We start from the raw sequence: 22,195 nt of genomic DNA on the forward strand, positions 1-22,195 counted from the left end.
AAAACAAAAAAACAGAGACAAGAAAGATGTCACAAAGTCAGCAAACTCCTGATAGTGTTACTGATAAAAGTATCTCTGGAGCTTTGTTTCCACACCTCAATAACAACATCTCAGCTGTGTGGATGCAAACATGCTATAGGTTTTTCTCATCTGTCTTCTCTTCATCCCGTACCCCATCCCGCCTGCTCCCCCTGTCATTTTCTTCTTCCCCATAAATGTGACTCCCAACACACTTTTTCATCTCCGCTCGGGAAACCCTCTGACTGACTGCCTTATTTGTTCTTTAATGTTGTTGGGAATGCAGCAACCCTTCTGTGGGTCATTGCTTTGAGGTTGAACTTGCATCTCACTGCCTGACAGGGGAAAGGAGAAGGCCAGATAGGAGAGTAGAAAAAGAAACGGGGCCCGTTTCATGCTCAACAGGAGGGACAGATAGAGACAGAAGGAACAAGTGCAGACTTGGGGAAGAGAATTCTCCCAGAAGACCTGCCATTCTGAGGTCTTTACAAAAAGAAAAGAGAGACAGCCAGTCAGAGAACACTCGCACACCACCACAGCAGGTTCCCCACTCCCTTACAACCTTCCATCACACTTAAACGCAGCCGCTGACAGCAGCTGACAGGTCCTACAGCGGGAGGCTATGCACCCAGCACATGTTCTCTATGCACATGCATGACATGTGCACATCCATGCATGAAATGAAGTGTACAGCTGCTGACGTGAATAACGCAGTCAGTAAGCGTGGTGTATAATTAAAATACCTCCGTCATTAGGGTTTAGCCTAATTTGAATGAAGTTTGTCTTTATGTAATTTCAGACAGGCCGACGCACGTCACAGTATGGCACCTGGTGACAGCTTGTTTTAAAAATTGCCTGTTTGAATATATCTTGAAACTTTAGAATATGCCTTCACAGTAATATAAACTGCACAACAGCCACAACACTTATACCATTTCAAACTCTGTATTTCTTGTTAAAGCGCAAATATGCTCAATATTAAATATGTATTAAATTATGTGCACGATTCGGTACATATCCAGGGAGTTAACGCAGACATATCAAATAGCAGTACCACTGATTGCCTATGGGGGCAGTGTCGTGCAGTACAGCCCATATACATGCAGCGAATGTGTGCCTGGACATAGATTTATAGTTTCCAACTTGCACTTAGATATGACTAACTTTCCAGTGCATCCTACAAATATGTGATTGAAGTTAAATCTGGGAAAGTTCAGTTAAGTTGTTACACAAGCTTAACAATTTCAAGTTATAGCAATGGTTTCGACCATCCAGCTGTCCAATCTATATATAGTCATTATATCATGTCACCAAATGTGATTACATCATAACATGCATATGACCTATCACAGAGAAATGATGAGCGTATATCTATGTGATGTGGATAGTGAGTGAGAGATTGAGGTCATCCTGCATCCATCCCCACTTCGATCTTTGTTATAGACGACAGAGTTTGTCCAATAGCTGCCACTTCAAAAAACTGAACCTGGCTATTTCATCACTCCATCCCCTGCACATATTTAAAAGATTGTGACATTATTGGGACAAACATGACAGAGACAAGACGAGGTGAGAAACTATAATCCTCTTTTATTCAGTTCTGACCATCATTCATGATTGAGTGAGGAAGTTCACTAATACGGTAGATTGCTTGTTGTTTAAAGTTACTTTTCTTAATTCCATATATGTTAGTGGCAAAGTACATGTATTGTTTAGGTACTTAAGCAGATTGTTGAGGTATTTGTACTTTACTTGATTCTGTAAACTTTCTTCTTAACATTCTTAATTGTTTCAACCTCTTTAAGGACCATTCAAGTTACAGTGAAAGAATGTAAGTCGATGGTGGTAACAGTTATCCATATGGAAGGTGCCAAATGTGACGGATAATGATCTTTGGCAAACATTATTACAATACTTACCTCTTTTTCTTTTTACTTTTACTGAGGTAAACAATTTCAGTCCGTACTTTTCCCAAAAAAAGTATCCGTACTTTCAAGTAGAGAATGTGAATATTTTTCTATTTACTATCCTCAAACTGTCGGAGTCCTTTAATGTTTAATTGTTCGATAATTTATTTATTTTTACAAAACAACAGAAACATGATTTATTCAGTCCAGTGTTCTTTTGTGTTTTTCGAAGGAATCTATTCAGATTATGATTTCTAAGCAGTAATAGAAGCTGCACTCCACCAGTCACAACACAACTTACCATAAATACCATTCAGGAGAAACTTGTTGAGTACAGCACCACAATCTGAGATTGCTAATTATAGACTGTGCTTTTGATTAACATGGTCTCTTTAAATAGGTTTTGGCCTAGTTTCTCTTCATATAATGGTGCATTTTATGTAAGTGTGCAGCAACGCACACACTTCCAGACAAAGCAAGGCATCAACTAACAGAATTAGATCATTGGCACCCCGACTAATGTAATCTCTGCAAGGGTTAGTGGGTAAAGGGTTAAAGGACTCCGTAGATTTAAGTAACCTCACAGCAGTCCTGCAGTCCAATGGATGCATGGGTAAATGCCGCAGAACGCATTTATCCGTTTTTATTTTGTGAATGATCTAAAAGGCTCCACATAATAAAAGAACAAAGAATAATAGATCAAAAACAATGAAAAAAAAAAAAAAAACTGTCAGTAACTGCAAACAATATCACACTTTCAAAATCTAGAAGAGAAACTTCTAAATTGTCTTTTGTGAGGCACTTGATCTAGATGAAGCGAAGACAAATAGAGAAATTTGAGAGAAGGTCCTTCACACCTGGCAACACTGAACTCGGTGTACTCCATACGACGTTGGCAAATAGAACCAGACTAGTAGAATAAGACAGAAGTAAAAGTGTCTTGCCTAGGTGAATGTACAAGAACTACAGAGAATATACTCGGCAATGAACCAGAGCAAAGACCACTTACCAAGTTTCAAGCTATATTGTTAAGAAAATAAATCCAGACATCTACAGTGTATCTATAATTGGGCTCAGTGTCCGCTCCTCTCTCAGCTCCACAGCACTGCACGGCCAGACTCTCACCGAGGCAATTTGTGCCAGCATCAGCTGGGATGTCAGGGACAAGAATGATAATGAAGGAATAAATTTCACCTAAATGTTCAAATAGGAACCTTCAGCAACTAATATAGATACAGTGGGTGTTCAATTTTCATTGATCTCACCTTTTGTTTTTATAATGTTTGCATTGAACACGCCTACAAGATGATTTGGCAAACAAATATTGTTTGCTGCAGAGTCACCAAGGCTCATTTGAATTTCAATTTGGCGTGCAGGAAAGCAATAAGAAGAAAGGAGAGAGGGAGAAATGTGAGGTTGCGCGGGGCACGGCAGCAACAAGTCCAATCACTCATAGATTAGAGTCATTTGTCTCAGTCTGAGGGATACTCGCTCTCTTGTTCTTTAACTGTTTGCTTTAGAGCAGAGCAAGTATCGATTCATTTCTCCTCACTCCACATCAGGAAAACAGACTGGGGAAATAAATAACAGGGTTTTCTCAAAAGCCTCAGCACAAATTAACAATAAGATATTAGATTTTGTACCAATCTGAATTTTTTCAGCAGTTTATATATTCTCTGTCACAATGAGTGAATTCTCTTGCAGAAAGGTTTCATACAAAAAAGAAAGGCAGCCAAGAAAGACACTGATCTCTGATCTTTATCAAAGCCTTGAACGCTTCAGCGCTGTTGAGAAAGACCCAAATTGCATCACTGACCCTGTCGTACTGAAATGACAGCATGTGACAAACGGTCCCGTCAAAAAATACCAACCACTTGGATTTCATGTTTTGACTGTCAAAGGTATCCAACGTCCAGAGAGAACCAGCTTTCATCCTTTGACTCTGTAGTGAGCATAATGCGAACAAATAACAGGTAAACACTGGATGAAAAAGCAACAAAAAGGATTTGAGCTCCCCCGAGCTGGCAAAGCTCTGCTGCTACAAGGTTTGTCCTACAGGATGTGGAGGAAAAAGGAGTGTTTATTTATTTCTCTAAACAAGTGAGTCATACCATTATAGATGCTGACTGCAGGAGGAACAATGTAAATGTGCACATGTTCCAAAAGGATCTCTTCATAACTGTGTAATCAAGTGTACACTGAGCTCATGTGTGCGTGCACGGCAAACATGCATGTGTCAGTGGTTGCAATTAGGATGTGGATATATACGAGGAGCGTGAGCAGCTGGAGTGAGGGGGGGATGGAGAAGAGTGAGAGCCAGCGGAGAAGAATGGCTGTAAATTGTTAGTGCCGAGAGCCAGCTAAAGTGCTGACTCATGTGTGGTGCCCAATTACACCCAAGGAATACCTGGCAACCCCATTATGATGGAGCAGGAGTTTGGGATTTTCATTAAAATCTGTTTTCATGAAGATTCTTTATTGGATTTTCATGGAACAAATGGCTGCCAATGAGTTTGATATATTGCATCTGCTTTGTTCCAAACATAGTTGTCCTTAATGGCATGTAATATCTCTCCTCAATATATTCTTGGATGTTTGCCCACACAAAGTGTTTCTGGCAGTTTCTATCAATTAAAAAAAAAAAAAAAAAAAAAAAACAATAGAGAAAAACTTTCTTGGCCCTTATTTAAAGCAATCAATTTATAGATCAACATTTTAATAGTGAAATATTTCATTTGTTGCCAGAAAGAATAAGTCTGACATGTTTCCCAAAACATTAAACCGCTCTAAAAACACTTATTTAGACCTGGAGTTCTGCAATGCTAAAACTGCAGAGGGAACAATACTGTGCATGTATTTATGAATATATAAATTGCTGGTTTGTTAGAAATGGCACTTAAAAACCTCAATTAGCCACAGCTCCAAGCAACTACACAACTGGCTTTCGGAATAGACCATAGAGAGAAAATAGGAGGATTAAGTTGATCAAAAATAATAGATTGTCCTGAGGCAGAGCAATGCCATTTTAAAGTTTCAGGTTGAGTGGATGAAAATGTGGGTATAATATGAAGCCACTTTGGCCCAGACAACACAATAACCCCAAGCGAAAACTCTGAGTTTTAGCAAATTGCCAATGTAACAACTCTGCATTATAAGGCAGGCTGTAAAATTGAACAACAGTCTCTTCATATTGTCGTCGCAGCGAGCTAACCGGGAGGGGTTCAGTCACCTAAGATGGAGAGGAATGTAATCTGTTGAATGAGACAAAGCTTTAAAATAAAACTCATTTCTTTCCCCTTGGCATTTTGCTTCGTTGGCAAAAATGAGGATTTGCAGCGACTTCTCAGACATTCAGGGCCACTGGTGAATGAAAAGAGTTATTATTCACATTTCAGTATAGCACACACACACACACACACACACACACACACACACACACACACACACACACACACACACACACACACACACACACACACACACACACACACACACACACACACACACACACACACACACACACACACACACACACACACACACACACACACACACACACACACACACACACACACACACACACACACACACACACACACACACACACACACACACACACACACACACACACACACACACTTGGAGATTTCCCCTTGCTGTAGCTGCTCATCTATCGCCGCGCCTCTGCTTGGTCCTTTATGACTCCCAGTAGCTCTCAGGCTGTGTGGTTACAAGCAGTACAACTCTGCTCAACAGCTCTCACATATTCAGGAAGCCTCTAATAAAAGAGGGAAAAAAGAGGAGGGCAGCGGCGACGCACTGAGAGGGCCAACCTGACAGCACACGTGACTCAGTGAGCTGAACTCCAGGCGGACGAGAACAGGGGGGCAATTCTAACACAAAATATGTCTTAATTAGGTCCATTCAGGATGGTAGAATCCACTGTCCAGAAAATTACTGCTATGTCTGTGTCTAAATTATGCTACTGTCTATGTGAGAATCTGTGAAAAAAAGAAAAAGGAAAAAATCACAATATACTGAACAGAACTGTCAGGCAGTTCTTATGGCAAATCAGGTTTTCAGATTTATTTCTTAACTTTTGTATGCTTAATTAGGCGTCTGGGCAACCACTACTTTACTTTACAGGTATTTTATTTTTCTTACCTATTTTCTAACAAATAAACACCAAAAGATAAAACGATAATAAAAAGATAGAATGCTCTGTTTGATATGCATATATAAACAATAATCCAAGCATAGCCTATTTGAAAAGGAAGAAAGAAGTAAACACTTCCCTTAATTCCTCTCCATTTGTTTCAACTAAAGCTACAACTAAAGGTGTTTTTTTAAACTGAAATTCCATCACCATCATATGTTGTTATATATGCATATTGTATACAAATATACACACACATACACACAAACACACTTCAAACACTGTTCTCTTACATTGATGATTGTCCATTTTGTCTTTGTGCTTTTTGTTTATTTCCCCTGACTTCCACACAGTAAGACAGCTGTTGTAGTAATTGTGAGCAGAATAGAGCGTGTCATGGTTCTAAATTCAATATATGTCTCTAAAATTACTGCAGGCTTTCCCAATATGCTTCATATGTGTGTTGCATATTGGAGCTCTCCAAAAATGTTATTTTCATAAACAAATTTGATGTATCTGTTTATCATAAATATTTGTGTTGTGATTTCCAAAATGAGCTTTTCTTGTTTGTTGCATATTTAGAGATACTTTGCTTTAGTCAAACCACATTTTCATTCTTTTATTTCTGTACTGATTGTATCCTAAATGTGATGCAGATTGTCCCAAGAACAAACAATATTAGTATAATCTAAAAACAAGTCAAATGTATACAGTTTTTATACATTGCAAAGATTATTAGTGTCTAAGGTCAACAATTAGAACCTCATACTGGCCCTTCTTGCACCCCATAATTAATATCTATACAATTTGATTGAAGTTCACGTATGTTTATAAAGTGTTTCCGGTTACCAGGTAAGTTCTCAGCCAGTTCAAGCCAATTCCCTTCATCAGGTCATTTTCTCACTTGTCTTACATTATGTGGTCAATGATGTCAAATGCTTGTTTGTTTTTTTAATCAATAAATATTCCATTAGCCTTGTGATGACTTCTTCTCTTAATTCCATAAGTGCTAAAGAAGCTGATCTGTCTGCTCTGAATCTGGATTGACTGTTGGCAAGTTGTGTTTTTTTGATAATAAAAAAAAAAAAAAAAAAAAAAAGATCCAGCTTATCATTAAAACATTTTCAAGTATGTTTAAGAGGAGAACAAAGTAAAAGACCAGGGATTTATATTATAAAATGCTGTCTATCTCAGGATCCAGAGTGGAATCACTTTTGCTATTTTACCAAATGCACTATGCAGATGTGGGTTAACAGATTAGCAATTTCTTCAATGACGGTTTTCACTGTCATGTCGTTCCAGTCACTGGAAGCTTTATTTTTTACCTTTTCTTATTGTCCCCATGATTTAGTGTTCATTACCTGCCCCAGGAACGATTGTGCTTGGATGTCTTCTACGGACCCATCTAATGTTGTCTCTGGTTCCATTTCCGGTCCCATGTTTACGTTACATTCTAAAGCCGTTTCTAACCTCCTTCATATTATCTATGCTTTTTTCTTTCTCTACTGAATATTGAAGAGAATTTGTATTTTTGTTTCTCTTTCTCATAATATCATTATTCTTCTCTGATATTCTATAGTCTATATTTGTATCAATTTAATATAGTTAACATATTAATCATAGTTTTTGTTTGTATTCATTATTATTTTTTGCATGTGTTTCATAACAATTTAATGACAGAAATATTGTTGCATTTATATAAATTACTCAAAATTAATTTACTCTAAATTATTGCGTTGAAGGACAATTTTTGTCAGATGATTCATTTAGATTTAGAAAATCATTGTGTTTCATCAATATCTTTTTCCTTGTATGTTTGCATCCAGCTACGTGCTTTTAGTGATTCCCATTTTAACAGAAGCAATTGGTTTTTCTGTTTTCACTCTTTTACGTCTATATCTTTTATAGATTTTCTCCTGGCAGGTGATGACTGATGTCTGTCACTCGCTCTGTGTTGCTTTCCATAGTGTTTGTGAAGATGTAATTAATTAAAGTACAGGGAGAAGTCTCTCTTCTTGATCTGTTGAAGTTGCGAAAAGAGCCGATATGGTATAGAGAACTGTTAAAATATTCTGTCATTGTGGGTATATTGTAATCATCACTGAGTCCTGAACAGCTGCTGTTGATGTTATAAAGTAGATTGTTTTCCGGGTCAGTGTTATTTTCTATATCTTCTGTGTACATAAAACTTTATAGTTTTGTTTTTTTTTCTCCTAAAATCATCTGTCCATGATATTTGTTGTTGTTGTTGTTCACCGTCTCCAGATGGAGAGGAATGAAAAAATACTGTCAGGTGCTGTCACAATCGACTTGTGTGTTCATTAACTTTCTTCATTTGTATTTGTTCAGTTCATTGGTTTCATGGATAACATCCTTGCCTCTTTTGGCATTTATTTAAATGTGACGTATTTGGCAGTTTTGGGTCTATGTAATTCACATTTTCTTTGCTCCCACTGTAATCAAGCAGTCTTCCTGACATGCTGACGTCCTGCAATGTCAGCATTTCTTTTGGTTGTATGTGCATTCAGATAGACATCTGACCTTGGTTTGGTCTCCAGGCCGGTAAATGTACCGTTCCAGATCAGCCACTCTGTTTTCCATCGTTCTCTCACCCTTTATGTTCTGCAGTCTCAACCATTTAACTTCGATTTAACTTCCTCAAACAGCTCCAGGATGTTTTTGTGCCTCGGCTAAACAGCAGAAACTTTCTCCACTCAGAAGTATAGTGATTTATTTGAATATGTCCTCCACCTCCTTGCCTTTCCTCATGCCACTGATAATGATTCCAGCAACACTGGCTGATAACTGAAAGGCCAATGGCAGGACATTTCTAAAACTCACAATAAAATTTCCAAAATTGTTGGTTTTAGATTTTTACCTTGATGATCACTATTCCTATAGTGTGTCATCTCCTTGTTTTAAAATCAAGATTAGTGCATAATAACACATTTTAGGATCCATTCTTGTGGTAACTTTTCTGACGCTTTGTGTGGCATTCCACACAGTTATTTTACAATGGGTCGTAAAAAAAACTGTCTTTTGAGGATAGAAAATTAATCAGAAACAGAACTATAGACAAATATAAAGATAACCTAACTAATATTTTCCATCAAGCTAAACAGGAATCTTATAGTATTGACTTTACAGGATTAAGTAATTCTGATGTTTGGAGAATTCTCCACAATTGAATTAGAGGAAGCACCAGACAAATGAATTAACCAATTAACAAATCAAAAAGTGTAGGGACAATATTTATGACATGAGCAAATTCAAACAAATGTTTTGTAAACATTGGGACAAAACTCACCATTAAAAAAATAAGGTTACATTTTGGGTTGACAGAATAGATGCTGAAATGTCAATCAATAAATGACAGTGTGATCGTTTTCTACAATTAACAAAACACTGTTTTAGCAATCGACAAGAATTTGTGAAAATCCTTCATCAATATAATTTTTCTTGCCATTGCTTGTGGAGTCTCTCAGGGATCAGTATTGGGGCCTAAACTGTTCATTTTGTACATATATAGAAAGTTTTGAAAATATTTTCCGTTCAGGTGAGAACTTAAAGCGACACTTCGATTTATGTGGTCTGGAAATTGTAGAGCAAATATTGATGTCCAAGTTAGAATAAATGGTGTTGATGTTTGAGATAGGGAATTAAATTATATTTCTGGAAGTGACGGAAATCTCAAATAAAACATGCACAAACTAAACTATCCAGGAGTCCTCGGTAAAGTTAGACATTGTCTGACTCACAAATTATGACATATCCTGTAATGTTCTTTGATTTTACTGTATATAACTTAGTGTGTATCCTGTGATAGACTATTTGTTTTGGCTTGAGTGTTCGCTGCCTCTCTTCTTCGTTAGGTGGGTAGCAGAAGTAGAAACAAGTTGCGCTTCCCCTACTCTTTGACAGACATAAGATGTTACTGAGCATGTATTTATAGACAATAGCTGGAAGTATATGTGTATATTTGTACATGCATCCATCTTGATTATGATCATAATCATCATCATACATTTGGATAAAATTTAGAAAAGATAAATCCATTAAAGGAAAGTTTAGTATAAAACGAAAATATCTATTTCATCAAAGGGCACATGTGTAGAACTGAACATAATGTAAATGTGACAAAAATGCATTTGAATAATAAAATAGCCAAAAGTACAACAATATATTCTATATAAGGACCAACGTTCCTGACTTCCACTTTCAAAGCTAAAGTCTCCAATAAGCAATCTTTTGTTAATTTTTGTCAACAATAAAATGTCAATGTGAAAATACTTAAGAATTCCAACAGCAACCAAAAGTTAGCACTCAGTGTTCAGCCTTCAGCGTCTCAGACTTTAATAGCGTGATTTCCCCACTCAATAAGTGACAGTTGGCAGCTCAGCTTTACTTGGATTTTAAAATGCAATTATTTGATATCTTTTGTCCAGTCTGCTGGTGAAGTAGCTTTAATCATTATGAGAAGGAGATCCATTTCATCCACTCTGCCATAAAAATAATTCAGTGTAAAAGGGGATGCGTTGACCATTCCTCATTTAGATGAATGTCAGGTCAGCAATAAAATTCACTGGCAGCAGACAGGACTTTTGAATGTACATTTTCTCAATCCTCACAAGTAATCTAAATGATCTAAAGCTATATTTTTTATTTTATATATATTTCAGGTCAATAAGTTTGCTATAATACCCACAAGTCCCTCTTGGGGGACTTCTATGGTTTCTATGTTTGAACTTTGAATTTAGGTTTCCTGGAGTCTGTCTTGAATTCAATACCAGAGCATGTTCTATAGAAACTAGACAGACCTAAAAACACATTTGTGGTATATAATCTATCTTAAGGAAAATGTGTGTGTGTGTGTGTGTGTGTGTGTGTGTGTGTGTGTGTGTGTGTGTGTGTGTGTGTGTGTGTGTGTGTGTGTGTGTGTGTGTGTGTGTGTGTGTGTGTGTGTCCATTTCTTAAAAAAAAAAAAAAAAGATGTGAATTCAAGGAGAAAAAAAATAAACCTTGAAGCAAAGGAGCATGAAAAATAGGAATTTTGATAACCAAACGGTATGCTCTTGCTCATGCATTATGAATGATGTTGAGGGGGATGGCTGGCTCTTTAAACCATCTATAAAAGTAGCTTCAGCTAAGAAATTGAAGATATGAGGAGATAAATTTGCATTTGGGTTTATGGATTAATTTATGGTATAAACTAGAGTTACTTTCAGTAGAGGGTTGTTTAATTAATGTCAAGAGGTTTTTCAGATCTGCTACAATAATTCACATAATTTCAAGCTGGACCATTTAGACAGCAGCTCCAGCCCCCAGAGCACCCCATCCCCCTCTTTTGCACTTAACTCAACATTATCATGTATATTTCTGAGCAAGCACAGGCCAGACCAGCATCACCACGGAAACCACAGTCAGCTTTAAGGAAAAAATATTATCTTGGGAGCAGAAAAGTAAGTAATTATGCAAAACTGCAGTAGATTGAATATATAGCACTTGTTATAGGAAGTGTTATTCTCATCAAATCACTGGCGTGCATTGAGGTATTAAGTTTTTTCTTTCATCTTCCTATACTAACATTAGTGTTTTCCCTTGCTGACCTGCATAAACACCAGAATTGTCTTTGAAAAAAATTATGTATGTGGTAACAAACAGCAGAGAGAGAGAGAGAGAGAGAGAGAGAGAGAGAGAGAGAGAGAGAGAGAGAGAGAGAGAGAGAGAGAGAGAGAGAGAGAGAGAGAGAGAGAGAGAGAGAGAGAGAGAGAGAGAGAGAGAGAGAGAGAGAGAGAGAGAGGAGAGAGAGAGAGAGAGAGAGAGAGAGAGAGAGAGAGAGAGAGAGAGAGAGAGAGAGGAAAATGTTCCACTTGGTTTGTCATAGCGTGATGGACCTCATTGGAAACACAAACTGACAGGCGTGTTTAATTTCCTTGCAATAACTGAGAATTGAACGTCGTAGATAAACACTGACAAGGCTTTTCATCAAGTGTAAGTGCTTATGATTAACCATTAGATACAGCAAAACCTGCACCCAGCACAGAAAAAAATAGCAACATTTAAAAATATATTCTAGATAAAGTGTGCAAACTCAACTTCACCTAGTCATTATAAAACATCAGTTTGTTTACATTCATGAACTTCTCATGTATGAAATGATTTAATGAGGATCTGACACGAAAAACACAATTTATTTTCATCATTATATTGTGAATTTGTAAAGATTCGCTAGCTAAACTGATAAACAAAAAAAAAAACTTTAATAATTTGGTACTTTATTGTCGCTGGTATAAACAACGCTTTGCATTCAAAATAACCTGTTTACATTTATCATAATCATCGTCTTATTGCCATGCTCTATCCTGTGAGACTTTAAAATATTCCCCAACGATTCATAACACAGTGTACTTTATATTTCAATTTTATCATTTGTATTGAAGTGAGAAGCTGCATTTCCACTTAAAAAAATGTAAGCTATGGACTACCATAAAGATTAGTCAGTGAGAGCTAAATGAGACTAAAGCTTATTTATATCTTTTTGAAGTCATAAAGCAACACAAATCTACAATAAAAGTCAAACAATGTTCATTAATTCTGCATAACTCCCTGGATTGTCCTCCATTTAACAGCTGTGTGTGTTCAAGTCTGGAAATAATGATCACTTCAGAGCAGGTCCCAACAAAGTTAATCCGCCTGTTAATGTTGAGCTGACGTTCACAACCCGAGAGTGATCTATTTTCTGAAACTGCAAATGTAGATAGATGAAAGTGTATCAGCTGTTGATGCAGAACACTCAGGGAGATGAATATTTATACAGAGGTACACATGGGAACACTTGAGCGTTGCGGCTGAAAGCCAAAAATGCAACCGAGCCATCCTCCTCCCTTTCTCTGTCAGCCCAAACAGCCAAGCAGTTCATAAAAAAAAGAAATAAAAAAAAGAACCCAAACACACACACACACATCTTTTTTTCGTCTTCTGTGAGTATGCTGCATGCCCTACTCGTGCATCAGAAGTAAAGAATCCCTTCGTATTCACTCTGCCTCAGAAACAATCTTTTCAAGAGGCCAAAAAGCCCAATCCATCCATGAGTGTGTGTGTGAGACCCATGTGATCAGAGGAAATTCACAGCTTGCCGTTTATCCTCAGACAAAAGCGGAAGGCAGAATGAAAGCGAAATTGGAGTGCTTACTGAAGCTGCTGAGAGGGCCCCTAGCCGAGCCACAAATTGCTTTCCTTCTCTCCATACAGCTCTGACATGGCTGAAGCCATACATCAATTACCAGCCACCTCAATGGAACATCTCTGCCACTGCCGTACCTTTTTCGGGTTTAATGCCAGCTGAGTGCTGCGAGTGCTTAACATCGTGGGAGTCAAACAGGTTGTACTGAGAAAGCAGGTGTATTATAAATCTGCTGCCCATCCAAAGGAACTAAGGAGCCCTTGACAGGTGCGGGTTGCATCTCCAGAGAAAGCTGACAAAGTTCTACGAACTGAAGTGTGAGGTGGCTTTCCGCCTTCACACGCTCCCTTTCGAACAGTAATGATTGGGTTTTGAGGCATTTTTAGCATCCTGCTTCGGGCAAGCAATTGATGTTTTTTGATTGCTTCTGTGTTCATTAGAATGAAGAAATATCCTTTAACAAGTTTTTACTTGCGCAAACATTTTTACTCCAAACTCCCTATTCCCAGTAACAACTTAGTTCTGGGCAGTCTTCCATCAGAGTCCAAACAGAGGAAAAAGGGGGTTGGTGGAAGGAGGACGGGAGCTCGACAACCGTCACTGGAGCAGCAGTGTGCCACATCCCAGCCCCTCATCTCTGGCCTTGGCAGCCTGCCAGGCAAACCAGCGATTCCAAGACATGTGCTGGTCTATCCTCTACAGCTATTTAATCAGTCAGGCGCATGTTCCCCGTTTCATGACAAGCGCAAGGTGTGTCTGCACGGGGAGATTTTGGCACCAGTACAACCTTGGATTAAGCCTAATCTGTGCAAAAATAAAGCACAGGCTAAACATATTAAAATCGGAAATGTATGGGGCATTTGGAGCCGTGCAGGGAGGTAAATGATTGATGGCTCGCTGCACACAGTTTTACGCTAAGTTGGTTTCAGTGTTTCTTTTTTCTTTTCTTTTGAAAGAGCAGTAATGGGTCTTTGAGCCCCCGAGCAACCACACATCTTGTGCTTGTATATATCATGCATCCCTGCATGGCCATGCAAGAGCCTGATAATGGAACAGCAGCATGTCTGGAGGTTTGACCAGAGGTGGAGAAGAGTATATGCTAACACAGAAGCCAATTAGCAATTTCAGTGGCTGCTCATTGAACCTGCACGGTTCAGGGGTCTCTGTTATAATAAAATACAAATGCAAACCTGCCAACAGGGGGAATGAGTGCTTAGAAATCAGATCACAGTCACTTCAAGCGCAAAGCCAGAAGACAAGGCACAAATCAACAGTTTTTAAAAAGTTTTTAGAAAGGAAAGCAAAGACCAAATCTTTCTCCAGAGACACCTACAGTGGCCGCCTAAGGTTATAAAAACACAGCACAATTTAAGTTCTTGCGTTGCGTGGTTTGATCTGATTCCTACACCAGAGACGTTTCTTTAATTGCTGTTCGCATGGGAAATCACTCAGCCCTTGGGCGAATGAGCAGTGCTCTCAAAATTCTGCACACACATGCAGGAACACACAAAATCCCATCCTTACACTCTGGTACTACCGAGCTAGCCAGTTCTCCTTCAGCGTACTGATTTGGCTGAAGCAGAGCTCGAGAGGAAACAAATTGTTGTCATCCAAGCGCCATAATATAATTGCACTTTATTTTCTGAATAGGACTACGACATCCATTCAGTTTGTGGAGATGATTAGAAAATAAGACTGGATTGGATCGAAAGATTTAAGCTTCAGCATCAGCATATAAAGTTGAAGACTTGACCCAGGTTAAGGGGAAACAAGCGGCAGACAGCTGCAATTTGAATTAGTTTTTACAATGATGTTGTGCTTGTATTGATGTCGTTACATGAAGTTAACTGCATTATCATCTCTCTTTATTCTAAATATTAAATTTCCCAGCTGGGACTGTGATAGCAGGCTTCATAGGTTTTGTAAGATTTCAAACACTGTGGGCTTTGACTTGAAGCGCCTCTGTGCGTCTTCTAGTCTGTTAAACTGCAAAACTATGCACAAACATTACGCTATGTTAAGGATGGTGCCTACGCTAATTTGTCTGACCTGTTTTCATATGAAGACATTCACTATCGCTCCACTGAGGGTGTATCTGCTACAGTGTTGACATTTAATCCATGCCAATTTATCACTACTGCAGCCCACCACAGCAGATACTACTGGGTGGTATATTGCTGCAGAGTGAACCACTGGCACAGATAGAGCAAACGACAGGTGTTTTTCTTTTTATTCCATTTTGTGTCTATGTGCATGGGGGCTGAATGCATTGCACAGAGGTGGGTGAGGTGTGCTTGATACATACTTGAATAAAAGGATATAGGGTGATCATAAATGAAACCATTGTTTGCACCTGTTTATGGCTGCATGGAAGCTGGCCAAGTTTATTGTTGTGAAGAGATACAATAATGAATCTTCTCAATAGCCAAGGGAGTAAAAGAGCATTACGAAGTTTCTAGAAGGGGGGGGGGGGGTGCTTTATTACCATATTTGCAGCATTGAAGGAACAGTTGATGATCACGTGCTTAACAGCAATGTAGTATTCGCTGCTTGTTTATGAAAGAAGATCGCACCGAGAAGTCGAGCTTAACGGTGGCGGTATGTGTTCACGGGGCTAAACCTGTCGGATATTGCTCTTTCCTGAAAATCATTACCAGCATTAAGAAACATCTTCTGCATCTCCTGTGATAACAAAAACACAGATTAAATTATTTCCTGTCAGTTTCTCGAGGCTCACTGTGCATCACAGTGATTGATTCTCAGTTAATTCACTGCGGTAAGATGATCAAATATGTGTGTCCCACAAAGGTAGCGCACCAACAGATTATAGGAGCAGCAGTCTGTCTTCCATACAAAACCTCATTTAGGGTGATGCCCCCATTCAAGCTGTTGCAAGCTGGCAGAGGACACAGAATTCAAAACACTGTGTGCACAAAACGAGCTATGTGTGTAATATAAAGTTGCATGTAGACAAATTGAAACATCATTTTCTGTTATTTATGCATTTGATTTGAAATTGAGCCTAAACTCAATATTTCCTCCTCTCGGGCTATGTAGTGCGTCCACAGCTCTCCAACCAATCAGGATTGTAAATGATTACAGCTGAGGCTTTGGGTTATGTCGACCTAATCCTCACATGAGGGAAAGATTTGTGTGAAGTTTGAAAGATCACTTTGAGACTGGGTTCAGAAAAATTACTTTGACCGCGCAGAAAACGCTGCATTATTCTTTTGACGCTGCAACTGTATGTGGGGCACAGCAAACACCTGATGGATTCTCAGTGAATCTCACAGTGAATATTAAGGTGGGGGGTTTTGCTGTATTTGCAGTACAAGAATACATACTGTAGGTTGTGTCATGCATTTTAGCCATTTTCCTCATACTCCCACTTTTGTCTCTCCACCCTGATCTGTCTTATACTCCCACTTGCAGCGCTGGGCTTCCTGAGGCCCATGACCCATCAGTTCTGCTAAGACCTCCGAGGGGCCATCCATCACCAGAGCAGTGTTGTAACCTGGGGATAGATTTCCTCTCTCCTTGCCCACTCATCAATCACCAGGGGCTACTGTGCATACCCAAGCAGGCTGCAGAAGGTGGGAAAGGCCAAGCAATGTCATTCACTAGGCCAAGAAGCCACTTGGAGATTGGAAAAAGTAACAACTTTAAACCACTCAGTAAAATGACTGTATAACCTTTGTGTTTGTTCCTCAACTCTGAATCTCAGAATGAAAAGGAAGAAATTTGATTACATTTTCTTCAAAGTTGTTATTTTTCCTATGAGACCAACAACACATAAGCATCCACAAACACCCGCAAAAGATAACTTGATTAAAATTGCATGATTAATATTGCTCTGTTAATTTCAATAAGAACCCGAAGCAGCTGGAACAAGGCGAACAGAAGGGCTCGGTGTTGGAAAGAGCATGCTGGCAAAGGTGGTGATGTGCAGCTTAGTGTTGCCTGCGAGCCTTGGCTGAACCCACCAGTGCCCTCACAGACGCAAATTGTCTTCACTTACAGTTCACTAGAAGGCCGAACAAATATACAAGCAAGTTGCACGTGTTATATCAGCAACATGAAGCTATTATGACATAGAAAGCAATAAATCATTGATACATTTCATGACTGGGGGTACTGTTAGGAGGATCCATGGTGATGCAAAACAACGAGGGAACAATGAAAGAGACCCAGGAGAGGTGAGAATTCAGGGGGGCGCTAATCATTCACACTACAGAGGAAAGGGGACGTGATGCAACCAAGCCGAAAGAGCAAAGGAGAGAAAATAACAGGCGGAGGCAAAGCTAGTGTTTCACTCAGGCACCTACAGGAAACCATGCTCCCTGTCGGTGACACCGACAGAGAAAGGATGCAGCAGTGGTTAAGGTTCTTGTCGAGTCGATAGCGCCAAGGCTGAGCACACTGGCTGATTGTGTAGACACAGACAGAGCCAGGTGTCCCTTTGACATGGACACCACTCCCCTAAATAGCTGAGAGAGAGAGAGAGAGAGAGAGAGAGAGAGACTGCCACCAACACCCTTCCAATTAAAACCTCTAATTAATCAGAGCTATTTAAAGAAGCCTATTCATGCCTGATGGCGGGAAGCACGCTGACGAGAGAAAAGATATGAACCGTGCTCTGATCTTTGCTCTGGTTTACCTTTTCTTTAAGTTGCCCTTTGGCATTACTGCTCTCTTTCCACAGCGATGGTATGCAGCTGTCAAATGAGAAAGACAATTATAACATAAAGAATAATGAATAAAGAATAATGTCACTTGACTAGCAAAAAATATAAAAAAAAATTGACACACATATATATATATATATTGTAAGTCTTCAGTCTTCAGACTCAAGTAGATGTGAAATACTGCAGGCACTACTGCATACAGAAAAGCTCATTCAGCCTTGCTCTAATATCATGTTTTGAAAAGCATGCCGTCCATTTTCTATATCATGGGTGTCAAACATAAGGCCCGTGAGCCAAAACCGGCCCACAAGAGGCTCCAATCTGGCCCGCGAAACCACCAAGCAAATCGTAAGAATTTCAAAGAAAACACAGAATGTTTTTACAAAAGAGTAGTGGGCATAACACAACACTGAGATATCACTGATGCGGCTATAAAAGTTCATTACGAAAATGCAAACGGGCATTAATCTCAAAGCCATATCATGAAGGTGAGTTTGTAAAAACCTGCAACACGCAGCAGCTTTAGGAGGTTTTCTTTACAAGTCGCTGTATTTTGCACCGGAATGTTACATTTAAATTGGTTTCATGCTGAGATTGTGGTAATTTTCGGGAGATATTGTTTGATCCGAGTGCTTCTTCTTTGTGTAACTATGGTTGACTGAATGAAAAATGAGAGGTCAGAGTAGAAACCACTATTCTAGAGGCCTTAGACAAATGCAGTCTTTTGTTCTCAAATTTGGCGCTTCAAGCAAACGACACAAGAGAAAACACAGGTGAAACGACCTGTGCCAGAGTAAATCCTCACTGACAAAGACATCACAGGATGTTAAAGCCCGCTCTGTACAGAACTGGCTGGTGTCACCGATTGTTTGGTTGTTTTTTTTCCCCCAACTCTCCCGGAATTTCCTCGAGCAACCAGCACTTCATCACAGTCCAAACTTTCTGAAGTATAGAGGAGGGAACACATTTTGGCAGCTTGCTTTTTCTCATTGGGAAAAAAGAGCTCATTAGCTTCTTTTGCCCTCAGCTGGGCTTTGCAGACAGAACTCCTCCCATGCTGAATACAAATCCTTCTTCCTCCTTTCAGATTTAGACACCAAAACCCTAACCATGGTCGTGGCCATGACAGTTTTTCAAACGTTGTTTTAGAAAACATCAACACTTAATTAAAAGAAACTCTCAGTGCACGTGCATTGTCGGGATGTGTGATACCAGAGGGGATCAAATGAGGACAAATAAATTTACTTGGGATAAAATAAAAACAATTCGGTCTTTTTTAATTTTCTATTGATTGATTCATTACAGAAATAAAATATTAATGCTCTTCTAACCTTCATTCAAATGTCCCAGCAGCCAAATTGCCTTGCTAAGGTAATCGCCACCATTTGCATATGAAATCCGAACTCTGTACATACTTATCAATTTAGTACCTGACAATTTGACTGAGGAGCTTTGAACCTGAATCGTTCCCATTACAAAAATATGACCTCTTTTTTTTGTTCTGTTATTCAATTAAAATCTGTAATTATTTCCAAATGCCTTGAATCTGAAGAGAGCCACATTTTCGCAGGCCAAAGTTGCACCGAAGGACTGAATGTACAACTACTGACGCCTGCTATAACATTGGCTCATATGTTTAATAGAGCATTTTGATAAATGTAAAATGGGACATTGACTTGCATTTCACATCGCTCATTGCTTCTAGGTGAAAGCGGACATCGTTTGAAATGCAATGAATACAGCAAATGGGCCGCTTCCGACAAGCTGGTTAAGGTTTTGGCTGCACAGAGGAGTACACGGTGCTCTTCTCGTCTTACAGCCAGAATATCGCCGGTTGAAGTCCAGCTGGGGGCCTTTCTGTGTTGGAGTTTGCATAGTTTCGCTGGGTGCTGTCCAAAAATGTGTCTGTCTGAAGGTGTGGATATGGGGGCGTCTGCCTCTCTGTGTTTGGTCTGTGGTGGACTGGTGACCTGTCCAGTGTGTACCTTGCTTTCACCGACAGCAAGCTGGTTTCTACTCCAGCAGCCAGAGCTGAATGCAGCCGGAGAAAAAGATGGAGGGATTGATTGACAGGTATATCATAATGCATGTCATCACAGTGTGCAAGTCTTTAAAAATAGAGCTTAAATTTAGTACTTTGGTCTTTTCTTAAGCTCAATGGGAAATTAAAACTTAAAACAATTCAAATTAAAAAAAGAGGAAGAAAAAAAAATGAGGGTTTAATGACTTTATAATGATTTTGTGAAAGCCCAAATTTCTACAAGTTAAGTCAATGGAAGTGACAGACAGGTCCAAATTACTGCAAAACTCAAAGTATAACAGTACAGACCATTGTATGCTGTATCTCACCTGACGTTAAAAATTTAAACCATCTTAGTTGTACAAGAAGAGTTGCTTTTTATTGCCTTTATATCTCAACCACCATTAACAATAATATCTTCTGATGTGCTGCCTTCAATAAAAGAATATTACACTTATACAAATCATTAGGTGGGCTCATCCTTCACCACTTTGAAATCCCCTGGTTGATTAAATCATATGTGAATACTTATTCTAAATTGTATGAAGTGGCAATTACAGGTGGTAACCTGCCAGATTTTAAACTTAAAATGCATTACATAACTTTATTGGGAACCAAGTTATTGAAATGTATTAACTTGGAAACCAAAAATGCAACTCCTGATGTACAGGGCCAGCTACTCATTTATTTAAAACGATGCATGAACAAAAGGATAACAATCGGATAACATTCTATTTACTGTATATTTGACATTATAAGAATAGTTTTGATTGAATTTCTGTCAGAGAATTAAATGGTTCAATATATTGCTGGTTATTATTTACTGGTTCTAAAGGATTCACTCTCGCATTAATAATTTATGTCTGAGCAATGAAGCTGACAGTTGAGTGGTGGCAGTTTTGTGTTACCCCTGGCTCCGTCTGATCTGAATGCAGGCCTGATGGATGTATGAAGATACTTTTGATTAGCTGAGCTCAAGGCTCTTTGGATCCACGTCGGCAGAGTGCCACCACTGAATGTGGCAGCAGCACGCTTCAACAGAATGACTGCGAGAGGACAGAAGTTGTAAACAGACCAAGAACTGGCCTCCAGCAGCACTGCAGGACTGAACATGAGGCTGTGATTAATCGAGGAGACGTTTTCTCATGTATCTACTGTAGAGCAACAATTAAAGATTCAAGCAAATCCTGATTATCTAGTCCACATTTCATTGAAGAAGAATTGAACTAGTTCAAAACTCTGAACTTCAAACATTATTGCGAGATTTTTATTAGTGATCTTCTGAAGTGTCTTCTCTTAAGAGTCCATTCATACAACTATCGGACCACATGAAGCTGCTGAAACCCTTTAAAGGTTTCCCCTCAATCTTTGCCTTTTTTTCTGTAGCCACTCGTGAAAGATTGATTTCGTAAATCTTTAATCACCTGTGGTGCTGCAGCGTGGGAAATATTTGCTTATTTTGTAACAGCTGAGGGCCATAATAAAAGGGGAAAGGACCTTTGCTTACAGTCGGATGGAGACTGACAGGGTACAGTTAGAATAATCCTGCCAGGAAACAATCACTCACAATCCAGCTTTTGTGTCAGTACCATTCAACCTACCTGATACAACAGCTAATGACAGTCGAGATGTTGCAGATGACTGTGGTGGAAGGGGATCCAGATGACCTTTCTGCAGAAATAAAAAAGATAAATTAAAGAGTGACTTATTTTATCCTCAGCTTAACATCCTGACATCTTCTCACTGTGCTTGTGAGTGATGTCACCTTTATATAGGACTTGGATTTGATTTTCTATGATAGAAATGATCCGAACATGTATTACATACAGCTTTTGATTGTGAGTTAATTGAAAAATTCCTCATCATATTTCTGAAAATGTGGGGTTTTTTGCCAAATAGCACAGAAAATGTGCTGCTGATATGACTAGGGCTTGTTAAATATAATGCTGAGTGATCATACTAAAGAAGCAATAATCTAGTCGGAATTTTGTGACTATGCTGCATAGTGGTATAACTTCCGGCTAAAATATAACCCATGATTTTTAATGCAATAAGGATGTTTTAAAACACTGGAAGAATCTGTAAATGAGACCAGGTTTAGCATTGTGTGAAAGGATGTGGATTGTATTTACAGGTTCAAATAAAAACCCCTATTTCCATTCATGAAAAGTAGATCACTCAGGGAAAGTAAAGTGATATGAAAAGAATTGGCCATCCCACCTGCGA

Source organism: Lipophrys pholis (assembly GCF_963383615.2).
Source record: "Lipophrys pholis genome assembly, chromosome: 19".
Classification (NCBI taxonomy): Eukaryota; Metazoa; Chordata; class Actinopteri; order Blenniiformes; family Blenniidae; genus Lipophrys; species Lipophrys pholis.